This window comes from Salmo salar, chromosome ssa09 (genome assembly GCF_905237065.1).
Source record: "Salmo salar chromosome ssa09, Ssal_v3.1, whole genome shotgun sequence".
Classification (NCBI taxonomy): domain Eukaryota; kingdom Metazoa; phylum Chordata; class Actinopteri; order Salmoniformes; family Salmonidae; genus Salmo; species Salmo salar.
The window spans coordinates 67,504,739-67,511,134 of record NC_059450.1 but is presented as its reverse complement, the minus strand read 5'-3'; positions in this window follow the sequence as shown (position 1 = coordinate 67,511,134).

The window sequence follows — 6,396 nt, the reverse complement described above, 5'->3', positions numbered from 1 at the left end:
AACATGATGACATGGCCTGCAGTCACAGCACATACAGTGTGGGAAATCCCCATGAAATACATATAACAAACAGAAGACCAGAAATCCCCAAAAGGTAAAATGTTATTTCTAGGGGGTTTAGGGTTAAGGTTAGAATTAGGTTTAGGGGCAGGAGCTAGGGTTCGTTTTAGGGTTGTTTTTGGGTGATGGGTATGGGTTAGGTAAAATAGGATTTTGAAAGGGACTGAATTGTGTCCCCCCACAAGGTTAGTTATACAAGACTGTGTGTGCGTGCGTGACAATGTACCAAGCCGCGTGTAAGTGAATCGGGCAGAGCTCAGGATGGATATTCCATGTACCCTGTCAATCTGGGACACTTTGCATAGAAATACTTTGCACAGAAATACACACATACAGGCAGCAGGATTCTCAAAGGGAGAAAAATAGATGGGAGAGGGAATAAGGAAGGGGGAAAGAGTGAGAAACACCTTATAGAGGGACCAAGAGGGAATTGAATGGAGAGAGGTAAGATGTCTGGTTAGACTGTAAACTCTCCTTCCAGACTCACATTAAACATCTCCAATCCAAAATTAAATCTAGAATCGGCTTCCTATTTCGCAACAAAGCATCCTTCACTCCTGCTGCCGAACATACCCTCGTAAAACTGACCATCCTACCGATCCTCGACTTCGGCGATGTCATTTACAAAATAGCCTTCAACACACTACTCAACAAATTGGATGTAGTCTATCACAGTGCCATCCGTTTTGTCACCAAAACCCCATACACTACCCACCACTGCGAACCTGTATGCTCTCGTTGGCTGGCCCTCGCTTCATACTCGTCGCCAAACCGACTGGCTCCATGTCATCTATAAGTCTTTGCTAGGTAAAGCCCCGCCTTATCTCAGCTCACTGGTCACCATAGCAGCACCCACATGTAGCACGCGCTCCAGCAGGTATATCTCACTGGTCATCCCCAAAGCCAATTCTTCCTTTGGCCGCCTTTCCTTCCAGTTCTCTGCTGCCAATGACTGGAACGAACTGCAAAAATCACTGAAGCTGGAGACTCATACCTCCCTCACTAGCTTTAAGCACCAGCTGTCAGAGCAGCTCACAGATCACTACACCTGTACATAGCTCATCTGTAAATAGTCCATCCAATCTACCTCATCCCCATACTGTATTTATTTATTTAGCTCCTTTGCACCCCAGTATCTCTACTTGCACATTCATCTTCTGCACATCCTACCATTCCAGTGTTTAATTGCTATATTGTAATTACTTCGCCACCATGGCCTATTTACTGCCTTACCTCTCTTATCCTACCTCATTTGCATATGCCGTATATTTTTCTACTGTATTATTGATTGTACATTTGTTTATTCCATATGAAACTCTGTATGTGTCGAACTGCTTTGCTTTATCTTGGCCAGGTCATAGTTGTAAATGAGAACTTGTTTTCAACTAGCCTACCTGGTTAAATAAAGGTGAAATAAATCAAATAAAAGATGGATAGAAGAGGGACAGAGAGAGAGAGAAGGATTCAGCTCGTTTGGGTATAATAGAACACTCGTAAGAGTTTGTCTAGCGTGATATGAATCAGGAGTCCAAGATCCCCCTCAGTGGCTTGGCACCCTCATGGCACTGTTAGGGGGGGTACTGTTAGGGGGGTACTAACAGTGCCCGAGGGTCTGCCCTATAGAGTACTGTGACGTCACACCACATCTAGAAACCCAGCATGACAGCAACAGTTCACATCAGTTACTGTACTTAGAATTAACGTTTCCATCTTTGGGTAGACGCACACACACGCTCCTATATTTACAGGCTCAGCCAAATGTATAACATAGAACATAAAGAGACCAATCTATGACATAGGAAATAGACAGAGACAGGAAAAGTGTTTGTGTGAGGGACCAACCGAGGAATCCGAGGTCGTTCCGTTCATGTGTCTTCAAATAAGCACAACTCCGCCGCTCCTCTCCCCTACAACAAATCCAAGCGCAGCCCTGAGGACATGCCACCAATCAAGAAACAGCTAGAGGACTTACAGCAAATCAGTGAACAGCTTGAGGAGAGCCAACCAACCAGAGATTCAAAGCCAAAATCTTATGAGTCGGACCGGTAATTGGAAGCTGCAAGTTAACCTAATGTTGATTTCTCCATGTGTAACACGGAAATAATGTATGAAGGACAACGTTATGCGTGTCTGTATCTGTCTATGTGAGTGGCTGAATCTGAATAAGAGAAAGAGAGAAAGAGAGAGACAGACGGAGTGCGAGAGAGAGAGCGAGACAGAGAGAGGATGTGAAACAGTGCTCAGTGAATTCAATCAGCTTTAACTGGAGAGAGAGAGAGACAGTTGAGGCAGAAATCCCATATCTCTTTCATTTCATTAATCTGCGAGGGGTGGAGGATTGTTTGGAGGAGGGGATTGATGGGGGATGGGCGGTGGTCAAAGTGGAGGAAAGAGGAAAAGAGGGGTATTTAGGGTGAAGGACGTGGGAAGGGTTGCCTCTCCTCTGCTTATTGTTCTGAGTCATCAGTTCGACCAAAGGGCATCTGATTCAATTAAACTTGAACTCCAAAAATAAACTCTCAGATTCTCTCTCTTTCATCTCTCTTGGTTTCTCACGCTTCTGTCACACATTCTCTCTCTCACCCCTGCTTCGCTGTTTGGGAATCAACTATCACTAATACCGCAGCATAATTAGTGAAAGTGGTACAGTTGATAGAATGTTAATTCATCTGCTGATAGAATCCTCATCTTTAGACCCGGTCCTGGTCAGAGCTGAGATGCATTTCTGTTTATAGAAATAAACCTGCCGTTATGATTGACTCTCTCTCCATCCACTGCCTCCCTCTACCTACCACTCACTCCCCCTTCCTCCCTCTGCACACCCCACGACACGCGCAAACGCAAGTGTCGCCTGTGTGTTTAGGTCCGTCTGCATCTGCGAGCCCAGCGGAATGTGCGGCGGGTCAGATGAATCCCGACAGTATCTCTGTAACAGACAGAGTTGTGACCTCCTGTTCCAAAACAGGCCCAACGCACCAGTGTGGCGTGAAGGGACAATGTGCAAAACGGATCTCGTTAACTCTCCATGCATCAGGCTACTTAGACTCGGGGCATGAAGTGTGGAATAATAACTGTCTCTCTCTCCCCGGAATCCCCATTTAGTTTTTTCATTTTACCCTCACACTACACAGCTGATTCAAATGATCAAATTGTGATGATTAGTTGATTATTTGAATCAGCTGTGTAGTGTTAACACCAAACACGTGCATCCTTTGGGGTCCCGAGAATCGAGTTTGGGAAACGCTGTTGTAGATGGTGATTCATCATGAATCAGACAAAATACGGAGAGTAAAAAAATTAAAAGTTAAAAAAAGGGAGGCAGGCAGAGAGAGAGAAAACAATGAGGCAGCAGGGTGAAAGCAAGAGAAATGGAAAGAGGGAAAATAATGAGTGGAAGAGAACTAGAAGATAGAGAAGGAAGAGAAAGAGTAAATGTCTGCAATGAAAGAAAAGAGACTAAAAGAGGTGAACGTAATCCTGTATGGTCACATTATGCAGATCAGAGGACACATTACCTGGAGAGTCTGCCGAGAGACACTCAATGGACAATCAGACTACAACAACCCCCTCATGTAGCTAACAGCCGTGCACTAGGTAACTAACAGGCCTCTGTCTGTGCTCCCCATTGGGTCAGAGAGTAGACTAGCGTAGATAGGTCACTGCCCAGGGTTCACACCAATGGTGTACTGTACACTGCGTCCACAATTATTAGGCAAGTGAGTATTCTGATCTGATCATTGTTTCTATTCACATTTTCAAACTCCAAACCATATAAACTTGAATGCTTATTGGATTGAAACATTTTCAGGTGATATGTATTTGTGTAATGAGGGAGGGTGTGGCAAAAGTGAATAACACCTTATATCAAGGTGTGCATAATTATTAGACAGCCTCATTACCTCAGGTAAAATGGGCCAAAAAACACATTTAACTGACACTGAAAAAACAAAAAATGTAAAATGCCTTTCAGACGGATGCGACACTCTTTAAATAGCTAAACTATTGAGGTGTGACCACCGGACATTCAAAAGTTTTGTTGCAAATAGTCAACTGGGGCGCAAAAAAACACATGGGGAAGAAAAGGCGCAAATTAACTGCAAAAGACTTGAGAAGAATTAAACGGCAAACTACCAGGAATCCATTATCCTCCAGTGCCACTGTATTCCAGAACTGCAACCTACCTGGAGTGTTCAGAAGTACAAGGTGTCAAGTGCTCAGAGACATGGCCAAGGTCAAGAAGACTGAAACAAGACCACCACTGAATAAGATTCACAAGTTGAAGCGTCAAGATTGGGCAAAGAAATACCTGAAGACAGATTTTTCAAAGGTTTTATGGACAGAAGAAATGAAAGTGACTCTTGATGGACCAAATGGATGGGCCCGTGGCTGGATCAGCAATGGACACAGGGCACCACTTTGAGTCAGGTGCCAGCAAGGTGAAGGAGGGGTACTGGTATGGGCTGCTATCATTGAGGATGAGTTAGACCTTTTCAGGTTGAAGATGGACTGAAACTCAACTCCCAAACCTACTGCCAGTTTCTGGAAGATTCTTTCGTCAAACAGTGGTACAGGAAGAAGTCCTCAGCATTCTAGAAGGCCATGGTCTTTATGCAGGACAATGCTCCATCACATGCATCCAAGTACTCCACTGCTTGGCTAGCCAGCAAGGGCCTCAAAGATGCCTGAATAATGACCTGGCCCCCTTCCTCACCCGATTTAAATCCTATTGAGAACTTGTGGGCCCTTCTCAAACGTGAGATTTACAGTGATGGAAGACAATACACCTTTTTGAACAGCATTTGGGAGGCTGTGGTTGCTGCTTCAGTGAAAATTGATCGTGAACAGATCAAGAAACTGACAGACTCCATGGATGGAAGGCTCATGGCAGTTATTGAAAATAAGGGTGGCTATATTGGTCACTGAATATTTTTGAAAGGCCAAAAATGTTATATAAATTGTCGTTTTGTTACTTATCTGTTACTCTAAAAATTGATTATAAACAAGTGAGTTGAGAAATTATTTTTGTAATTTAGTTGCCTAATAATTCTGCACACATATTTCCCTGAGAAAGACAAAACTCACTTTTCCTTTGTTAAACATTCAGGTTTGAGGTTCAATAACATTTTGAATTGACTGAGAGCATTGTGTTTGTTCAACAAAATGAATCCCGAGGAATACAATTTGCCTAATAATTGTGCACACAGTGTATACTAACACTGGATTGCTGATGCTATGCATTGTCCATTGAGAGGCTTAAGCCACTGGTCGGTTCAAATCGGTACTCCCCATTAGAGGTAATCCTCCATAGGAATGAATGGAATTCTACAGTATTTCAATGGCAGTACAAAACTACATGTATTTAAGTGTTGTAGTAGCAGGGACATCTAAAAAATAAAAATAAACTTTAAAAAAATACTTGAAGAAAATTTAAAATTTTTTGCTCACAATTTAAAGTAAGCATTAATGCATCTGTAATAGAATAAATATGGCAAAAATTCAATGTAGACATAAATAAAGGTCTATAACTTCCAAATATATATATTTCTGTTACAATGGAGGCACAGTAGCGTCGACATAGCGCCCCCTATCAGTCATCCAGTGTGTATAGAAATCATTGGTTCACACTAGTTACTGTGACGATCATTGCACGTCTCATAGGCCAGACTTGACACTTTAAGGAAGAGTAAATGTCCAACACATATCCTATCCTGTCTTCTAGAACTTGTTCATTCTTGTCTTTTGGGACGAATTTGATCTAGTGTCAAATCCTTAACAAACCCCTAACATCTAACCTTATATCTGGAAGGATTACTGATCTGAGGATTTTAACACTATCACCATTGGTCAATTGCACACAAGGTCCAAACGAAATTTGCTTTCAGCTTTTAACCCAACCCTTGTGAAAGACACTTGTTGAGAGGTGCGGGGGACTGCCACACTGGGTGCTGTCGTTGGCGATTAAGGGCCTTGCTTAAGGACAACTGCATCTAGGATTTGATACCAGCCACCCTCCTGTTGCCAGCTCACTTAGCTCTAGATTTTTGTACCCCGTCGGACCCGGGATTTGATACCAGAAACCGTCTGGTTGCTTGCTCGACCATCCCATTGAGAGCCATCCCCTCTCTGTAAAATAAATCATGCCTTACAAAGAACAGTGACGCCACCTGTTGGCAGTTTGCAGTCATTACAGTTGAAGCTCAACTACAGAAAGCCAGTCACCATCAATTGAGAGAAGAAACACAGCAGAACTACTAACGGCTAAAAGCAGCAGGTGGTTGTGGGGTTAGGAAATCACCTTCCACCACGTTCCGTGGTGAGAGGCGATAGGACGCCCAG